Source organism: Meriones unguiculatus, chromosome 12 (assembly GCF_030254825.1).
Source record: "Meriones unguiculatus strain TT.TT164.6M chromosome 12, Bangor_MerUng_6.1, whole genome shotgun sequence".
Lineage (NCBI taxonomy): Eukaryota > Metazoa > Chordata > Mammalia > Rodentia > Muridae > Meriones > Meriones unguiculatus.
Genome location: NC_083360.1, coordinates 50,833,906 through 50,855,650, shown reverse-complemented (window position 1 = coordinate 50,855,650; position 21,745 = coordinate 50,833,906).

The following is a 21,745-nucleotide window of genomic DNA, read 5'->3' as shown; positions in this document are numbered from 1 at the left end:
ATAAGTCAATAGGATTCCTTTTAACTTCTTCATAACTTTGGCACTGCCTATTGTCTCCTGGTAGGTCTTACATAGCTACTGGATAAACGAAAGTTGATTTTCTAACAACCTTAGGTAGCACCTCTTCAATTCCATAATATGGTGGGGAGGTAGGTTCTTGTCTAAATTCCTCTCTGTGTCTGAATATTTTTCTCATTTTTATTTAAAAGTCTCTCTAATTTTTCTTCTAAGGCTTGTATCTTACCAATATGCTTCATATTTTTCTCCTGTATTTCTGAAGCTTTGTTCTTTGAGAGGGCATAGAAATCCACTATGGCTATTAAAATATGAATTACAATTGCCATGCTGATAGTAATTATAATCAGCATTATGTCCGTCTTAGTTAAGTCAATCATGTTTTTAATTTCTGGTTTTGTTTTCAAGACATCTAAAGTAGCACTATACAGGGTTTCTACACCTTGTATATTGATATTTCCCATCATTAACTTGAGTTCTCCTTGAGAACTTCCCAGGGGACTTACCAAATCTGATGGCTTCTCAGTTTATCCACAGCTGGCATAATATCTCTGTGTGGTTGTGACACACATTGATGTCCCAATTTTTTTAACAAAATCTCAATTATTCAACTTTATCAATAAAGATATGAGAGCCAGATGCTGGGGTAAAAGCCTGCTAGGTCAGAGAGGCAGAGAAAACTTCTAGTTTACCTTCTTACCCAACCAACATCCCATCATGGATCCTCCTTTTTCATGTCATCTCAAATAACCCTCAAATTGAATGTCTCTCCCTTTTACTTATTAAGTGTCTCTCTATCTGTTCTCTTCACTTCTTATTACTGTGTTTTTTCCCTATGTTCACTCCCCATCAACTAGTTGCTCACTTTGCCCCTTAAACTATGGTTAGTTGATTTTATTTAATTTAAGAATAAAGCTCTTGGATTAAAGTTGTGTGGCAAAACTAAGCTACACCACAACTAAGAACAGGTTTTTCTAGTTTAAAAAAAAAAAAACCTTGAGGTTAGCAGTGTGATCAAATATTCGGCAACACATACCAACAACAATATAAATTCACAAAGTCAGTAAACATACAGTATAGAAATGTCTCCATAGTCCTTGGCATTTGAACATTTTTTTTTTTTCTTTTTAAGCCTCTAGCCACTCCTGGTTTTTACACCCTGCTTCATGCTTGTGGTTGAGATGTATGCTCTCACCTTTCTGTTCCTACTGTCATGCTTGCTACCTGATGCCATGCTTCCCTGGCATGACTCTTATCCCTCTGGAACAGAAAGTCAAAATAAACTCTTCCTTTTATAAGTTGCTTTGATCATGGTGTTTTATCACACAACAAAAGAATCACTAATACATACAATGTGTCTACTGTAAGACAAACACCTGCACTTATTGCTGTATCCAGTTCCTGTACCACCAACACATATGAAGCCAAGAACTCATGTGGCTTCACTCTGAACCCCAGAATTTCTGGATAACAGCAGATACTCGCTAATGCCTAATGAGTGAATTAGTGAATGGACACAATACAACAGGGCATGATTCAAAGATTGTGCACCAGTAAGAACCACATTCTCATCAGAAAAACACATTCTGATTATGTGTAAAGGAGTTGAGATGATATGAACAGTTTAAAGTGTCACTCAGGACACTTTTAGACATCTGAGCCTCCACCATCACAGAGTCACCAAGACATCACATAGGGAGAGAGCCTGGGAGAACTGGCAGAGCTGGTGTACCACATGCATTTCTCTGCAGCTTCTATAAAGAAGGAAGGAGTGGTTCTGTGACTTGGCCCTAATTTTAGTTAAGATGTGTTTTTTTTTTCTTTTTTTCAGTGTGATTTCATTTACTCTTCACCAAAAACATAAAAAAATATATAAAAATTTAAAATGAAATAAATGCTACCGTGGAAACGGACCTTTCTCCACACTCCCAATTCCAATGTCTGCCAAGCCAATTAATACCTCCCAAATGAATGTTATCTCCCTACTATGTTAATGTTATGTTAATAAATGCACTTAAGATAACATTTGAGAAGTGTTAATTGGTTTGGCAGATGTACATGAACAAAAAGCATGCATATATTCTGTATTTGTGGAGGCAGAAAGTGACACAAAGTTGGATAAAAAAATTTAATCATCCTTCAGAGTCTCTCTCTCTTTCTCTCTCTGTCTTGCTCTCAGTCATTTTCAGTTACCTCACAGGTGAAACAATTTAAATACCAATTTAGATGGGATCAAAAAGATAGAGATTGTTAAATGTTGCAAAAACAGTGAGATTATCTCTTTCATAGGAATTAATTTGCTCTCTGAAATGTTATGTGCTACATATGCTATATACACACACTGCCTCTGTTTAAATGTATCTATAGCATCTATTCAAACAAGCTATTATGCTACTCTAGGAAGCAGATTATCCCAGAAGCCTAACTTTTAGACTATTCTTAATGTACTTGATGTAGAAGTTTTTTTTTTTTTCCTGTTCTACTTTGACAGAAGATGGTGGCCTTTATACTCTTAAAAATTAGATTAGACACACATAAAATGGTATGTTACTTTGCAAACCAGAAATGAGCTTAAATCTTCATCAAGTTGGAGTAAAGAGATATTACATTTTTTTGCCCTTTACTAGAATATAACATGGCCTATTTCAGACATTAGAACATAGCTCTGAAAAAAAATGTGCTCTAAGATCTGTAAATTAGTTCTGGTATACATGTTACTAAGGTGTGTGCTGACTTTAGGTAGGACAAAAATAAAGCTGGGTACTCACCCTAAAAATTAAGTGGGAAAAATTTGGCTAAAGTTAGGAAAAGAGTTTCATGTGTGCCATACTGTGGCAAACAGGCCAGAGTTCTTAAGTCTTTTTGTCTGGGTTACTAACAAAGCCCCTAAGTGGGAAGAACTCAGGCATGGGATAAGAAATATGCATAGCAAAGCTGTTCTCTTTAAACTTGATCTGGTTGATCACAGTCTGCAAGTATGAATCTACAAGGTACTTCTGGCCTCTGGCTTGGGTAGAGTTATGATCACTGAAGTGAACCAGGCCCAGTGAGAGGGCGGTCCTGTGCTGAGATGGTCTGCCTACAAGCTCACTGTCCCTGAAATCTGAAAATGCATTATTTATACTTATCATGCTGGTATCGACCAGCCTCAGCTATGTACCCTTAAAGGATTCACATCTCTGTATGCAGAGTTGATCCTAAGTTTAAAGCAGTGTAAGAAAATGAAGCAAAAAAATAAAATAAAATAAAAATGCAAGTATGTTAAGTGTTATCTTGTTTTGAGCAACCCACTAGCTATGTGGAGTTTCAGAGCTTCTCAGCAAAGTATCCCTAACTCCTGCTACACACATAGTTGCAAAGGTTTCTTCCAGGAAGGAAAAACTATCAGTGTTAACCTCAACCAACTGAGGAGAACTAGCTGAGACATCATGTAAGATGATTTTCCATCATGGCTTTAAACATGATGGGTAGTATATGAAGGTACTCCCTGCTGTGATTTAGATGTGCCTTGAATGGACCCCCCAAAGGTACATGATTTGATATTTAATGTCAATTGTGAGATATGGAGAGGTGGGGAATAGAATCTGACAACAGTATGGGTGGCTCAGGGTAAAAACTGATTAGGATTAGAAAAATCCATGAAAGTTCAGCCTACATGAGTAAAGACTGATAACTCTAAAAGATGAGAGGTGGTTAAGAAGAGATACAGTCACAGGTTTCTGTCTCCTGTGAGATATCTTCAGCTGTCTTGACCTTTGCCACATATATGTCCTTGAACCTGAATAATGTGTGTTTAATGATTATCTCCTTTTGTTTATAAAGCTATCCAGCTTTAGACATTTTGTTACAGTAATGAAAAATTAATACACCGTCTGTGAGGTGCATCAACTTCTGAAAAATGGGTTTCCATGTAATAAAAAGGACAAAAAGATGTGAATAAGATCACATTACATTTTATATTAATTTCAAAATTGAGCATGATTTTATAAGTACTAAAATGCACATCTCAAATTAAAGCATATTAGAAAAAAAGAAAACAGAAAAAAAGATAACAAAAAGAGGCCAGTACCTACTCACCAGTTAGTTTCAAGTGAAACATTTGGATCCAGTATCCTCTGCATAATCAGAGAGGGTTTAATTTTCCTTCAGAAACACAAGTGCTTTCTATGCTAACTATACAACTGTGCTCTTTTCCAAATGTAAAACACAGAGAATTTCCAATAGTAAGAGAATTATTTAATTTAAATTCTTTAGATTTTCTAATCCTGATTCCTTTCTTCACACAGCTTAGGGTTATGCCCCAAACATCCGGTATTTAGAATGAGTTCCACTTGGCTTAAGGTTGTTTTGTTCTCTGAAGTGGCAATGATGTCTTCATTCAGATTCCACAGAAAGCCTATTGTGGACTGTTCTGTGTCTTGAGAGAGATGTGCTGTTCATGCTGTGCACCTTTCTCCAAACAGCTTATTGCCTTTCCAGAATAGAATCATTCACAAGGCCTCATCCTCAAAGCAGTTAAGTGAGTAACACTCAGAATAGTTTCTGATAATTTCTTAGTGAAATTATAGATTACTGGTTTTGTAGCAGGGATGGAAGATTTTGTCCCTGTACCTGAGAGACTGAACCTTTTTCTCGAAAGTACATAGCATGAAGCCCTAACCTCCAGTACACAAGAATATTACTGTTTTGAAAATCAGGCGTTTAAAGAGGTGATTAAATCAGAAAGCAGGACTCCGAATCTGATGTCATAGCCCAGGCTAGAAAACCAGCCTGAGACAACTACCAGCCCAGTACCACGTGGCCCAGGCAGGAGGAGCACCACTGAAGTCACCTTCACCCGTTGCCAAGGTGAGCACACCATGCCTGAGACAAAAGCTGTTTTGGCAAGATTTAGCACTCCTGAAGTAACCCCAGAAACCTAGAGATCAAAGGTGCCACTAAAATGAGAAAATAATGCTAGAATGATAGAAGAGAAAGAGAAGCATAGGATGTGGGCACAATGAAGAGAATCATAGAATTAGACACTCGGGTAGTGAGGAATAGCCTGATATGAGTAACCAGTGATGCATAACCAGTGATGAGTAACCATCTATGGCTATGGTGAAGTCATGGCCTGTGCTGCCAAGCAGGACCATGTCTAGGTTTGTGACCCTGAAGCAACAGGGGTCTGTTACCACTGAAAGACCAAAAGATAAGCAGCGATTGTTAACACTATGTAGAGTAGGCGCGGTATAGCAAGAGCTACCTTGCTGCATTCTTTCCCGCCTTCGCGGTTCTGGGTGGGTACGTGACTCGACTCACAATCTGCCTTCCCGCCTTCCCTGTTCTGGGTACGTGACTTAACTACGGCTTTGTTCAAACCACCCAATCAGAACCCTGTAACTATGCTTCTCGCTTCTGTAACCGTGCCTCCTGCTCCCGAGCCCTATAAAAACCCGTCACCCCAACCGAGAGGCGCGCAAGTCCTCCGATAGGCTTGGTCGCCCCGGGTACCCGTGTATCAAAATAAACCTCTTGCGGCTTGCATCCGAAGGCTGGTCTCGCTGTTCCTTGGGAAGCGGGGTCTCCCCGTCTAGATAGGCTCCTGGGAGTCTTTCATTTGGAGGTTCCACCGAGATCTGAGACCCCCGCCCAGGGACCACCGACCCAGCGTCGGGAGGTAAGATCTGCCGGCTTTTTGTTCTGTGAGTCTTGTGTATCGTTGTGTTAAACGGTCTGTCTTTGTGTGAGTTCGTTTCCAGGGGGTTCGAGTCCCCCTGTGGTCTGGACTTGGCCAGGTCATCTGTATCAGACGGAAACTAGAAGGAGCCGACGGGCTCGTACTTCTATTCCGTGCCTCCTGGGAGACGTCTCAGGAGTGCCTGGTAGGGGAATCATTTGCTTCCCCGTCTGAAAGGTAACCCTTCTTGGGTTCCCTCCTGTCTGGAAACACGAGCCGAGTGGGATTCTTTGGGGCGACGCCCCTGAGAGAAGGCTACGTGCTTCATCTGGGAGACGGAGGAACCGGACCTCCGACACGGTCTCCATCTAAATTTTTGTTTTCGCTTTGGCGCTGATCTCGTACCACGCGGTTTGTGTTGTCTTCTGTCTGCCTGATTTTTGTCATAAGTGTAGTGAGTGTTGTTTGTCTGTCTACCTTTTGTTTTCTGTTCTGAAAGGCCTCACGAAATTTGTTTAAAATGTGTGCCTATGTGCCTTATTAGATCCATAAGCGCATATTGTATAGGCTGCCACGTGGTCTAAAGTGTCTCAGTGTCTCGCCGCCATCTTGACTTCACCATGTGATTTTATAATGTAACTGCCATCTTGGTATGGATAAAAAAAAAAACAAAAAACTTGGTCAAATAATTCTCATTTCCTTCTAGGTTAAAAGGATAGCTTATTTTAAATTGGTATTGGTTTTAAAAATTAAATTGCTTGCACTGGTAAATTCTGGTTTTAAAATCTGGTTTTAATTTTAAAGATTATGTTTATGCCTTGTGACTTCTACAAAAGGGGTACTTTGTTTTAATATCGCAAAAACGGGTTTTAAAAATTGTTTAAAGTTTATCAGACATTTGGGTATGACTATGACTGAGAAAATTGCAGTTTTTGAAATGTATCTTATGGAGAGCTGTTTGTTTGATAAGCTGCTTTGTTTATAAAAAACATGTTTACACCCTCTTCTTTATCTTGAGACAAAGAAAAGGGGAAGTTTCACCAAGTTCCTTAAAGCTTGTTCTAAGTTCCTTAGAGTTTGTTTGTTACCTTTATGTTATCAGATGCAGGAAAGTTATTTAAAAAAAATTTGGCAGTTTCAGAACTCCTCTTTATAGTAATGTAACTTGCTTTTGCTTTGCCTATAAAAAGCAAATCGTACGTAGACTCTGGGCTTCAGCAGGATCATGTCAGAATGGAAAGGATTTTAGTGAGAGTTTTTATGTTGTCTGAAAAGCAAGAAAGAGAGCAAAAAAGTAAGCATGTCTGGTTAAGCCAGAAAAGAAAAGCTAGAAACCTGAAGGTATATATAGCATGTTGCAGAAGGTTAGTGGATGTGTTATAAAAAGCCAGAGAGTTAATATGATTTAAAAAAAAAAACTGTATTTTAAAATGTTATACTTCATTTAAAAGGCTGGTGATTCCTCATTACAAAATGTTTTTTATGCTCTTTTAAGGAAAAAATTCTAGCTGATAGGTTTGGTATGGCTAAAATAATTACAGTTTAAAATTGTTCTGTTATGCAGTTGGTTCTAAAGCTTGTTCGATTGCTGGGAACTTTTGGTTGTGGGGGATTATGGAGGCTCCGAAGTGTTTGCTGTATCATCAGCACCTAATGGCCATTGTGGGGGATTATGGAGGCTCCGAAGTGTTTGCTGTATCATCAGCACCTAATGGCCATGTTTGGTATTGTCAGTCACAGCCTGTGCTAATGCTAGCACATGGCCAGCCGCCATGATGGTTCAGCAATGGAGAGCTCGTAAAGCTGTAGTTTGGCTGCCATATTTGTTTAAGACTTCCAGCTGAGTTCAGTTACACGTGGCCAGCCGCCATGATGGTTCAGCAATGGAGAGCTCGTGAAGCTGTAGTTTGGCTGCCATGTTTGTTTAGGGATTCCAGCTGAGTTCGGTTACACATGGCCAGCCGCCATGCTGGTCCGGAGATATGTTTAGTCATTAGTGCTAAATGCAAAGCTTTTTAATGTTCAATTTTAATGCAAGTGGTAGGAGCAGCAAGATTAGCTAGCCTCTCTATAAACTTTATCCGATTAAAAGGTTTGCTTTGATTTTAGTTCAGAAAGAACAGATTTAAAGTTATGCTAAATACAGCAGTTGAGCCTTACCTAGTCTCTTGTCTATTTGTCTTAAAATATATACTTCTAGGACATGCATCTCGAAAATATGCTAGAATCAGAGATCATAGCATTCTGTTTTATAGGAAACAGTTTAGAGCAGATGATAAAAACAGAGTAACTCGGATATGCTGGCCCTCAAGCTTGTCAGAAATCTGAATTAGGCATTTTAACATGTGTAAGCTTATTGTGACAGGAAGTCCCGCAATCCTGGCAGTAGCTCCCCCAAGGTCTCCGAGAAGATTTGGGCACAACGACAGATGACTGCTACTCTGGATTGTGGTATGCTAACCACTGGGCAATACTGCCTCAACTGGCCCACTGTTAGGGCCCAGCCAAAACTGTGGACACCTGGAGTCAATGTTTCACATTGCTAAGGGCAAGGTGAGGCCATTCTCTCATTTCTTTCTCCACAGAAACAGTCTCTCATCTTATGTGCCTGGCAGAACTGCGTCTGTTCAGGATGCTGAAACACAGGAGCCAGGGACACTGCCTAGGTAATGGGCTAACTAGTCATCCCTGTCATTTTGATTGGCACATGGATTGGTATTTATTTAGCTTATAATTTATCCTTCTCAGGTCTCTGAACACCTTGACGGCTATGCTAAGCTTACGGTAGCTTTGCAGCTAGAGAAAAGACAATTAGATCGACTGTTAGCTCATTGATCAGCTCATTAGCTAGAACCACAGAGTACTAGATACCTTATTTAGAAAAAAAGACAGGTTTGCCTTGCTCACAGGACTCATGTCTTAAGATAAATAAGTGGAGCTTATATAGGGTCTGAGAATATAGGAGTTTAGGTTGTAAAAATCTAGAGTGTTATTATTTAGTTTAAAAAATGTTTCAGGGTTGATAAATACAAAAGATTGGAGAGTCTAAGTAGTTTTTTTTTAGGTATATAATTATAAATTATAAAGAGATAAAAAATAATTAAAGCAGATTAAAAATGGGAAATATTTTAAATTTCTCCCCCCTTTTTGCTACTATTGTGCTTATGTTATAAAATTTTAAAAGTTCAGAGTGTTGGCATTGATCAATAGAGTTCTGATAAGTTGATGGAGCAATAACTGCTTATTATTCAGTCACCAGATTAAGATTTTAATTTCCTTTATTGGCTTCTGAAGATAGACTAAAGGTGCTTCTCGTTATTTTAAAAACATCTGTTTAATGTGTGTATCTGACCCAAAAGTCATAGCTTTTAGTATGGTATTCTTAATATCTGCCATTTCTGGGGTAGATTTTGACACAGAAATATCCTAAACCTATTCCTTCTAGTTGCTTTGTTAAGGAAAGTCCAAGCATCCAGGGTTTAGCACTAAAAGCCAGTAATGTATTTCTGCCTAACTTTCCAGTGTAAACATAAAGTAAAAGTGAAAACTAAAAGTATATGCTGAGTGTATAAAAATGGCCAAGCTTCATTTGTGACTAATTACAAACAGCTATGCCCACAGAAGAAAGAAAATGTTACTGTGGACACACTTAGGTTGTGTATAAAGGTTATAAAACAAACAGCTAACTGATACTCATTCAGTGGGATGCAGTTTTACCTGTTCCTCTCAAAATGTTTGATTTGCTGATATGTTACTTTTCTGAGTATTTAAAATTATGTATATTTCCTTTTGTGTACTAAAATTTCATATGAGTTTCAGGGATGTGACCTGGATCTGGCATAGCTCAAAAGGATCTCAGATGAGATTTTCCCTGATCTTTCCCATTTAATAGACAAATTTTAACTCCTGTCTCCAGTCTGAATTTGTCTTAGCAGATCTTCACCTGTTTAACTCTGTCCGGGATTAGCTGTGGACTGCAAGCTGAGATCTGGATTTCCTGGAAACTGACATGATTGCTCCCTGCCTCTTCGGGTGGATCAACGAACCAGATGCTTGGGACTTCCCCATTGCCCAGCCTTTGACTGGCATTTCAGCCTTCCTAGCCCCTGATGCCTACGGTCCAACGGTCAGTTCGAAGAAGCTCCAGAAGACGGATCTACGCCCAAATCCCCCCTAGCAGGCTGAAATGCTAAGTCAAAAGGGGCTCCCTGGCATTAGCTATTGTCTTGGACATCTGCTTAGCTGAAATGGACACTAATATTGCAGCAACTGGGCTAAAAGCCTAGAGAGATCCTGTAATAGTTCTCCTTGGCTTACTACCCCTATACCCACCCTGAAGGAACCCCAGATCCCATTATAAAAAATAAATCTATAAGATACAAGGGGTCATATCTGGAAGACCCAAGATTGGGTCTTCAAATGATCATAGGAAAGGGGGAAATGAAAGACCAAAAGATAAGCAGCGATTGTTAACACTATGTAGAGTAGGCGCGGTATAGCAAGAGCTACCTTGCTGCATTCTTTCCCGCCTTCGAGGTTCTGGGTGGGTACGTGACTCGACTCACAATCTGCCTTCCCGCCTTCCCTGTTCTGGGTACGTGACTTAACTACGGCTTTGTTCAAACCACCCAATCAGAACCCTGTAACTATGCTTCTCGCTTCTGTAACCGTGCCTCCTGCTCCCGAGCCCTATAAAAACCCGTCACCCCAACCGAAAGGCGCGCAAGTCCTCCGATAGGCTTGGTCGCCCCGGGTACCCGTGTATCAAAATAAACCTCTTGCGGCTTGCATCCGAAGGCTGGTCTCGCTGTTCCTTGGGAAGCAGGGTCTCCCCGTCTAGATAGGCTCCTGGGAGTCTTTCACCATCAAGGACCAAGTCTGGTCTGGGCTGATGTCTGGGGTCATGTTGATGTGTGAGAGCTGTGCAGACTCTGCTGCACCCATAGCCTGAGTATCATGGGAGAGCGTGACCTGCCCCTTGCCAGCTGCAGCACTCAGAAGAGTGAGTCTCAAACCTCACCCAGAAAGCACAGTAGAGCTGGCTCTGATTGCAAAGGTTGTGGGTGAGCTGGGCTGAGTACCTGAGCGCTGGACAGCTGATCCTGCCCCTCATCTGCCTTGTGGAGTCATGGACAAGGGAAAGATGACCTCCACCACACCTTTCCCATCATGACCTGCAGCAGATGCGCAAGCTGGCCCAGGGGTCATGAGAGCTGGAGGATTGGAGCTGTCCCTCAGTGGCTGCAGCACTTGGGAGAGCAAGCCTTTCATCTCTCCTGGGCAGCACAGTAGAGCTAACCCTGGTAGTAGGAGCACAGCTGAGCTGGTCCCAAGGGTATAACCATCAGAGAACTGGTCTAGCCCCTTGCCTGCTGCAGCACTCAGGAAAACTGGCCCTGCACCTCACCTGGGCAGCACAATAAAGCTTGACCTGCTGACATGGGCACGGGTGAGGCAGCCCCAAGGGCATGAGAATGAAAGATATGGCTTTGCCCCTTGCCAGTTGTGGCACTGGGTAAACTAGCCAGGACAGTGCTGAAGAGCTTGCCCTGGTCTCCAACATAATTTCCCTCTCCCACCCAGGTCCCTATCTCCATCCACTTTCAACCTCCATTCTATTTCCCCTTCTGTGTGGGATTCAAATATCCTACTTTGAGCCCTCCTTGATACTTAGTTTCTTTGGGTCTGTGGGTTATACTATGATTATCCAGTATTATATGGCTAATATCAACTTATAAGTGGATACATACCATGTGTGTCTTTCTGGGTCTAGATTACATCACTCAGAATGTTTTTTTTCTAGTTCCATCCAATTGCCTGCAAATTGCATGATTTTCTTGTTTCTAATAGCTGACTAGTATTCCATCAGGTAGATGTACCACAATTTCTCTACCCATTCTTTGGTTGAGGGACATCTGGGTTGTTTCCAGTTTCTTGTTACTACAAATAAAGCTGCTATGAACACAGCTGAACAAGTCTCCTTGGGGTGGAACATCATTTGGGTATATGCCAAGGAACAGTATAGTTGGGTCTTGAGGTAGCACTATTCCCAATGTTCTAAGAAAACGCCTGATTGATTTCCAAAGTGGCTGTACAAGTTTACACTCCCACAAACAATGGAGTAGTGTTCCTCTTTTTCTACATCCTCTCCAGAATGTGCTGTGACTTGAGTTTCTGACTGGTGTAAAATGGAGTCATTTTGATTTGCATTCCCTATTGATTAATGACAATGAACATTTCTTTAAATGTTTTTCAGCTATTAGAGTTTTCTCTGTTGAGAATTCTTTGTTTAGTTCTACACCCCATTTTTTAATTGTGTTGTTTCTTTTGTTGGTGTTTAATTTCTTGAATTCTTTATATACTTTGGATATTAACTCTTTTGATTGTTTTTTTCTTATATTTCATTAAGGGATACTTAGTTTCTTTGATACTTAGTTTCTTTGGGTCTGTGGGTTATATTCAATTTTTTCACCTGTTTGACTGTATTTTCTTGCACTTCTCTGAGGGATTTATTGTCCTATTTTTAAGGCTGCTATCATTTTCATAAGCTCAGATTTAAATCATTTTCTTGCACTCCAAGTGTGATAGTATCTCCAGGGCATGTTTTGGTAGGGTAGCTGGGTTCCAGTGGGCATACAGCCTTGGGTTTTGGTGCTTTTGTTCTTGTGCTGACTGTTAGCCATCTGATTATCTCTGGTGTTACCAGGCTTTATGGTCCCTGATGGTAGCAGACATGTGGGTTATAGGTCCAGATGGCATCAATCCTCTGTTTTTCCTGGATGGCAGTAGGTCTCTCATATACAGGGAGAACTGGTAAGCTCTGCTGGCTGCTCATCTCTGGGATTGTATGAGGAGATGGGTCCAGGTAGTCCTTGATGGCTTCTTGTCTCTGATGGTCCTTCATGGGTATCATTCTCTGTTTCTCCCTGATGTCTGCAGGTCTCCAGGGTTGCAGGTGGAGGTGGGGTACAGAAAATGGTACTAGCCCAGGAGCTGGGCTGAGGAGCTCTTTGGGCCCTGAGCATACTGCACTGTTGCTGGCAGGATCTACTGCTCCCTGCTAGCTCCTGCTGCTTCTTGATGGATGCTGGTCTATGGGATTTCAGGTGGGGGTGGAATGTGGGAAATGGTGCCAGTCTGGGAGCAGGGGTGTGAGCTTGCCTGATGCTTCTTGATGGGTACTGGTCTCTGTCGTTGCAGTTGGGGTGGGTTCCAGGAAATATAGTGAGCCCAGTAACAGGGTTGCGGAGCATGGAGGGCCCTGGGCAGACCTCTCTGCTGCTGGCAAACTCCGTCAGGCCAGGGGTTGAGGGAGGGAATCTTACCCACTGCTTTTTGATGAAGGCTCATCTCTGGAATTGTAAGTGGGGGTGGGGTCAGGGAAAATCTTGTTTTAAGCCTTACTGTATCTTGTTATGGTATGTTTGATTGGTAGCACTGGAAGGACTGCTCTTTTCTAAAAAGTAATGAAGGAGCAGTGGATCCAATGGAGAGGGAAAATGAGGGGTGTGAGTGGGAGGAAAGGCTGCTGTCAGGATATATTGTCTACAGAAAGAATGAATAAAAAGAAAACAGAAAAATAAAAGCAAGTATGTGTACTAATGTTTGTTCATTTACCTTGTACATGACCTGATGTCTGGTCTGCACAGATACCTGGCCCCACCTTTGCAATCACAAGCCAGTTTTCTCAAGACTCTATTTAAAATAGGAGCCCAAACTGAAAAGAGTACCACACATTTTTTTCTGTGATACCCACTTTAAAGAACACAGTGACAACTCCTGAAAGTCAGTCCCTTTGTACCGATAGCTGATTTTGTGATCTTTAAGTACTTTCTTGCTTCATGGCTCTGAAGAACAATTTGTGTAAAGTAAATCATTTGTTTGTTAATATTTAGTTAGTTAGTTAGTTAGTTAGTTAGTTAGTTAGTTTGTTTGTTTGTTTGCTTTTTGAGACCGTTTCATTATGTAGCATTGGTTGGCCTGGAACTCACTATGCAAACCAACCTGGCCTTGAAATCACAGAAATCCCACGGTTCTGCCTCCCACCTGATGGTATCAAAGGGGTACACCATGCCTGGCCACTTATGGGTTTGGTTGGTTTGTTGTTGTTGCTGTTGTTTTGTGTGTGTGTCTTGTGTTGTTTTTTGTTTGTTTATGGTGTTAATGTCTGACATTTGCAAAGCTGCTATGACATACAGTGACTGACAGACTTTAGTGTCAGCTGCAGGTGTCCTAATGCAGATTCTCTAATAATTTTTCCACAGACACAGTTACCACTGTCCTGCCTTTGACCAATTTTCTTTTTGGACTTTAAGACTTCCTTCACTATTGTGATAGCACATTTCTTTCCTCTTGGTTTTTAGTGGCCTGAGATATTCTCTGGCATTTGATCCTCCTGTGTACCACCTGTGGGCTTGATACACCTCACCTTTGAGTCCTCATCCCAGTCACATTGAGCATGCTGTGAATTGAGAAACCTTGCCTCCTCAGGAAACCTTCATCCAGGTTCATGTCCATTCCCACTTTCTATCAGTAGTTTAATGAGTTGTGAACAACATTTGCTGCATGAACACCTAACACTTGATCTTGCCATAAAAATATTCTATAAAAATACACAGAATAGTCAATCTGTTCCTGGAAATCTTCACCTATATTTCACTTATAACTCTTTAAATAAGGAAAGTAAATCTGTTGAAATGAATTGAATTTATGTCTGAATTTATGTCTCTCCATGTCTGTTTTCTAGTTAGCTACAAATCATATTTCTAACCATCCACAATGGGCTCTTTTTTCCTTCTTTGTAGGTAAAATAAAAGCCACCAAACTTGTTTGTGTTCTAATCTTAGAACACATAAGTTAATAAGGCAAAAGAACTTTGTTTTTTTTTATTTTTTTAATATTAGTTACAGTTTGTTAACTTTGTATCCCTGTTGTATCCCACTCCCTTTTTCCCTCCGAATCCCACCCTCCCACTCTCATCTCCTCCCTCCCACCCTCATCTCCTCCCTGCCCCTTTCCAAGTCCACTGATAGGGGAGAACCTCCTCCCCTTCCATCTGATACTGGTTTATCTGGTGTCTTCAGGATTGGCTGCAAAGTCCTGCTCTGTGGCTTAGCAGGGCTGCTCCACCCTTATGGGGTGGGGAACTCAAAAAGCCTGCCATTGAGTTCATGTCAGAAACAGTCCCTGTTCCCCTTATTAGGGTACCCAATTAGATACTGAGCTACCAAGGGCTACATCTGAGCAGAGGCTCTAGGTTGCATCCATACATGGTCCTTGTTTGGAGAAACAGTCTCATAAAAGACCCCGGTGCCCAGATATATTTGCTCTTTGGTCCTCATGGAACTCCTGTCCTTTCCAGGTCATATTAACTCCACCCCCGCCCCTTTTTTTTTGTTCCCTGCACTCTGCCGAAGGTTTGGTTATGAGCCTTAATATCTGCTTTGATACACAAAGCAAGAGAACTTTATAGATTGTTAACAGAAAGAGCTTTGAAACTATACTTGATTGTCCGAATGGGCCTCCTCCAATCACTCAAGCCCTTAAAAGCCAAGAAACTTTTCAACCCACTGTCACAGAAAAACCAAGGTTTTTGAGAGTGCCAAATTGTTAGTATTTTAAAGATGGAGGAAGGATCCACCAACCAAGGAAAATAGGCAGTCTTTCGAAGCTAGAAAAGACAAGAAACAGATTCCTGTCTATGCACTCCCAAGAAAGGAACTGTGTGGGTGACATATTCACAGATATTCTCAACATTCGGGAGGCTAAAAAAGAAGCATTGTGAATCCTAGGCCAGGCTGGACTTCCTAGGGAGTTTCAGACTAAGAAGGACTAAGTAGCAGAGAGGTTGGTGGGGGAAAGGAGGCTGAGACTATGGTTGTGCTGAGTCCTGTACTTTAGTCTAGTACAATCTGTTTTGGACTTTTGACCAATAGATACAGAAATAAAACCCATTCTGTTTTAAACTACAGTGTGCTAATTTCTTCTAATAGCTATAGAAAATAAGTAAATTTGTTGCTAAATTTATACTTTAAAGTGCATAGAGTTTTCTTCAAATTCATGTTGGTTAATAGGAATTTAATTTGGCTGGGACATAGAAGACAGATGTAAGTCTGGTGAACTGTGGGAATGATTAATGTGGTGAGAGTGAGAAGCCTCAGTGCAGGTTCAACTGACATTTCTGCAGCAAATCTGTTAGTACAGCTGCTGCAAAGCATTAACTGTTCACAATCAAAAGTCTATAGGATAGGATCACTCCTTTGCTTATGCTCTGTTACAATCAACAAAGACAAGTGAGGCATGCCATTTTACAATGTACATAATAATGTTATCACAGAAGCTGCTTTTGTGAGCTGCAGCCTCATTCAGTCACTTACTAGTTTCATGACTTTAAATAGACATTCAGGACTCATTACTATTTTTTATATAAATTTTTTTTATTTTATTAATTACACTTTATTCATTTTGTATAATCCCATAAGCCCCTCCCTTCTCCCCTCCCCATCCCACACTCCCTCCTCCCTCTGCATGCATGCCACTCCCCAAGTCCACTGATAGGGGAGGTTCTCTCCTTTCTGATCTTAGTCTATCAGTTCACATCAAAAGTGGCTGCATTGTCCTCTACTGTGGCCTGGAAAGGCTGCCCCACCCTCAGGGGGAGGTGATCAAAGAGCAGGCCAATCAGATTATGTCAGAGGCAGTCCCTCTTCCCATTACTATGTAACCCACTTGGACACTGAACTGCCATGGGCTACATCTGTGCAGGGGTTCTAGGTTATCTCCATGAATAGACCTTGGTTGGAGTATGAGTCTCTAGGAAGTTCCCTGTGTTCAAATTTTCTTGTTTTGTTGCTCTCCTTGTGGAGTTCCTGTCCTCTCCAGTTCTTGCTATTTCCCAATTCTTACATAAAATTCCATTCACTCTGCTCAACACTTGACAATCAGGCTCAGCATCTGCTTTGATAGTCTGTAGGGCAGAGGCTTTCAAAGGCCCTCTGTGGTAGGTTCCTAGTTGGTTTCCTGTTTTCTTATTCTGGCTTTCAGAAGCTCTCTGTAGAAGGTTCCTAGGTTGTTTCCTGTTTTCTTCTTCTTCTGATGTCCATCCTCTTTGCCTTTCACAAAGGGGATTGACCATTTTAGTTAGGGTCCTCTCTCTTGCTTAGTTTCTTTAGATGCACAGATTTTAGTGGGTTTATCCTATGTTGTATGTCTATATGAGTGAGTATATACCATGTGTGTCTTTTTGCTTCTGGGACAACTCACTCAGGATGATCCTTTCCAGGTCCCACCATTTACCTGCAAATTTCATGATTTCCTTATTTTTCATTGCTGAGTAATACTCCAATATATAGATGTCCCACAGTTTCTGCATCCATTCTTCAGTTGAGGGGCATCTGGGCTGTTTCCAGCTTCTGGCTATTACAAATAAAGCTGCTACAAACATAGTTGAGCAAATGTCCTTTTTGTGTACTTGAGCTTCTTTTAGTTATACGGCCAGGAGTGGTATGGCTGGATCTTGGGGAAGCGCTATTCCTAGTTGTCTGAGAAAGCACCAGATTGATTTCCAGAGGGGTTGTACAAGTTTCCATTCCCATCAGCAGTGGAGAAGGGTTCCCCTTTCTCCACAACCTCTCCAGCATGTGTTGTCACTTGAGTTTTTTATCTTGGCCATTCTGATGGGTGTAAGGTGAAATCTCAGGGTTGTTTCAATTTGCATTTCCCTAATGGCTAATGAGGTTGAGCATTTCTTTAAGTGCTTTTCTGCCATTCGATATTCCTCTACAGAGAATTCTCTGTTTAGCTCTGTTCCCCATTATTTAAGTGGATTACTTGGTTTGCTGCTTTTCAGCTTCTTTAGTTCTTTATATATACTGGATATGAGTCCTCTGTCAGATAAAGGGTTGGTGAAGATTCTTTCTCAATCTGGAGGCAGTCTCTTTGTTTTGATGACAGTGTCCTTTGCTTTGCAGAAGCTTTTCAGTTTCAGGAGGTCGCATTTATTGATTGTTGCTCTTATAGCTGTAGGTGTTCTGTTCAGGAAGTTTTCTCCTGTACCAATGAGTTCTAGGGCATTCCCCACTTTTTTTTCAAGCCGATTTAATGTGTCTGGTTTTATGTTGAGGTCTTTGATCCACTTGTACTTCAGTTTTGTGAAGGGTGATAAGTATGGATTTATTTGCATTTTTCTACATGTAGACATCCAGTTGGACCAGCACCATTTGTTGAAGATGCTATCTTTTTTCCATTGTATGGTTTTGGCGTCTTTGTCAAAGATCAGGTGTCCATAAACGTGTGGGTTTATTTCTGGGTCCTCTGTTCGGTTCCATGGATCCACCATTCTGTTTCTATGCCAGTACCATGCAGTTTTTAAAACTGTTGCTCTATAGTACAACTTAAGATCAGGGATGGAAATACCTCCAGAAGATCTTTTATTGTAGAGGATTGTTTTAGCAATTCTGGGTTTCTTGTTATCCCATATGAAGTTGAGAATTTTTCTTTCCAGGTCTGTAAAGAATTGTGTTGGTAATTTGATGGGCATTGCATTGAATCTGTAGATTGCTTTTGGTAAGATGGCCATTTTTACTATGTCAATCTTGCCAAGCCATGAGCATTGGAGATCTTTCCATCTTCTGATATCTTCTTCTAAATCTTTCTTCAGAGACTTGAAATGTTTTTCATACAAGTCTTTGACTTCCTTGGTTAGGGTTACTCTGAGGTACCTTATGTCATTTGTGGCTATTGTGAAGGGTGTTGTTTCCCTAATTTCTTTCTCAGCCCTTTTGTCTTTTGTATACAGGAGGGCTATTGATTTTTTTGAGTTAATTTTGTATCCGGCCACTTTGCTGAAGGTGTTTATCAGCTGTAGGAGTTCCCTGGTAGAGTTTTTGGGGTCCCTCACGTATACTATCCTATCATCTGCAAATAGTGATAATTTGACTTCTTCCTTTCCAATTTGTATCCCCTTGATCTCCTTCAACTGTCTTATTGCTCTAGCAAGGACTTCTAGAACTCTGTTGAAGAGATATGGAGAGAGTGGCCAGCCTTGTCTTGTCCCTGATTTCAGTGGGATTGCTTTAAGTTTCTCTCCATTCAGTTTGATGTTGCCTATAGGTTTGCTGTATATCGCCTTTACTATGTTTAGATATGTGCCTTGTATCCCTGATCTCTCCAATACTTTAAACATGAATGGATGTTGGATTTTGTCAAAGGCTTTTTCAGCATCTAGGGAGATTATCATGTGGTTTTTTTCTTTCAAATTGTTAATATGGTGGATCACATTGATGGATTTCCGTATATTGAACCACCCCTGCATACCTGGGATGAAGCCTACTTGGTCATGGTGGATGATATCTTTGATGTGTTCTTGTATTCGGTTTGCGAGTATTTTGTTGAGTATTTTTGCATCAATGTTCATAAGGGAGATTGTCCTGAAGTTCTCTTTTTTTGTTGTTGTGTCTTTGTGAGGTTTAGGTACCAATGTGACTGTGGCTTCATAGAATGAGTTTGGTAATGTTCCTTCTGTTTTGATTTTGTGGAATAGTTTGAAGAGAATTGGAGTTAGCTCTTTTTTGAACGTCTGGTAGAATTCTGCACTGAAACCATCAGGTCCTGGGCTTTTTTTGGATGGGAGACTTTCGATGACTGCTTCTATTTCCTTGGGGGATATAGGACTATTTAATTGATTTACCTGGTCCTGGTTTAGCTTTGGTAAGTGGAATCTATCTAGAAAATTGGCCATTTCATTTAAATTTTCAAATTTTGTTGCATATAGACGTTTGAAGTAAGTCCTAATTATTGTTCGAATTTCCTCAGTGTCTGTAGTTATGTTCCCCTTTTCATTTCTGATTTTGTTTATTTGGATGGTGTCTCTCTGCCTTTTAGTTAGCTTGGCCAAGGGTTTGTCTATCTTGTTGATTTTCTCAAAGAACTAGCTCTTGGTTTCATTGATTCTTTGAATTGTTTTATTTGTTTCTAATTGATTGATTTCAGCCCTGAGTTTGATTATTTCCAGCCGTCTGCTCCTTCTTGGTGTGTCTGCTTCTTCTTTTTCTAGGGTTTTTAAGTGAGCCATTAAGTTGCTTGAATGCGCTGTCTCAAATTTCTTCTTGAAGGCACTTAGTGCTATGAACTTTCCTCTTAGCACTGCTTTCATTGTGTCCCACAAGTTTGGGTATGTTTTGTCTTCATTTTCATTGAGTTCTAGGAAGATTTTAATTTCTTTCTTTATTTCTTTCCTGACCCAGCTGTCCTTTAGTAGCAAGTTGTTCAGTTTCCATGTATGTGTAGGCTTTTTGCTATTTCTGTTGTTACTGAGGTCCATCTTTATTCCATGTTGATCAGACAGGATACAAGAGATTATTTCAATCTTCTTGTATCTGTTGAGGCTTGCTTTGTGACGAACTATGTGATCTGTTTTGGAGAAGGTTCCATGAGGTGCTGAGAAGAAGGTAAATTCTTTTGTGTTTGGGTGTAAGGTTCTGTAAATGTCTGTTAGGTCCATTTGATTCATGACCTCTGTTAGAGATATTGTTTCTTTGTTTAATTTCTCTTTAGTTGACCTTTCCTTTGTTGAGAGTGGGGTTTTGAAGTCTCCCACTATTAGTGTGTGGGGATCTATGTGTGGTTTAAGTTTTATCAGTGTTTCTTTCACAAATGTGGGTGCCCTTGTATTTGGGGCATAGATGTTCAGGATTGTGATGTCTTCTTGGTGGAATTTTCCCTTGATGAGTATGAAGTGTCCTTCCCCATTTCTTTTGATTAATTTTGATTGAAAGTCTATTTTATCACATATTAGAAGTGCTACTCCTGCTTGCTTCTTGCATCCATTTGCTTGGAAAGCTGTCTTTCATCCCTTTACCCTCAGGTAATGTCTATCTTTGTGACTTAGGTGTGTTTCTTGTATACAACAGGTTGCTGGGTTTTGTTTAAGCATCCATTCTGTTAGTCTGTGTCTTTTCATTGGAGAATTAAGTCCATTGATATTGAGAGAGATTAGTGACCAGTGGCTGTTAAATCCTTTGACTTTGATGTTGGCTGTGGTCATACAGTTGTGTGCTTGGTTGCTTTTTGTTTTACTGTAGTTGAGTTATTTATTTCCTGTGTTTTCTTGAATGTAGCTAGTTTTCTTGGGTTGTATTTTCCCTTCTAGTGTCTTCTGTAATGCTGGATTTGTTTGTGGGTATTGTTGAAATTTGTTTTTGTCATTGAATATCTTGTTTTCTCCATCTATGAGGACTGATAGTTTTGCTGGGTATAGTAGCCTGGGCTGACATCTGTGTTCTCTTAGGGTCTGCATGATATCCATCCAGGCCCTTCTGGCTTTCATAGTCTCTGTTGAAAAGTCAGGTGTGATTCTAATGGGTTTGCCATTATATGTTACTTGGCCTTTTTCTCTTGCAGCTTTTAGTATTTTTTCTTTGTTCTGTATACTTACAGTTTTGATTATTATGTGGCGGGAGGATTTTCTTTTCTGGTCTAATTTATTGGGTGTTCTATAGGCCTCTTGTATTCTTATTGGCCTCTGTTTTAAGTTGGGGAAATTTTCTTCAATGATTTTGTTGAAAATATTTTCTGGGCCTTGGTGCAGGGAATCTTCTTTTTCCTCTATTCCTATTATTCTTAGGTTTTGTCTTTTTATGTTGTCTTGAATTTCTTGGACAATTTCAGGAATTTTTTTAGATTTAACATTTTCTTTGATAGATACATCTATTTCTTCCATTGCATCTTCCACACCTGAGATTCTTTCTTCCATTTCTTGTAGCCTATTGGTTATGCTAACCTCTGTAGTTCCTGCTTTCTTCCCTAAGTTCTTTTTCTCCACAATTTCTTCCATTTGTGTTTTTTTTTTTTTTTAATTTTTCCAATTCTATCTTCAGGTCTTGAGCTATTTTGTTGATTTCCTTCACCTGTCTGACTGTATTTTCATGTTTTTCCGTCAATTCCTTCAGCTGTTTTTTTGAACAATCCACTGTTTGTTTTATTTCATTCAGTGATTTAAGCATTTCCTCTCTAAAAGCCACAGACTGTTTGGCTGCAGCTTCCTCTATTTCTTTTTGTATTTTATTTGTTTCC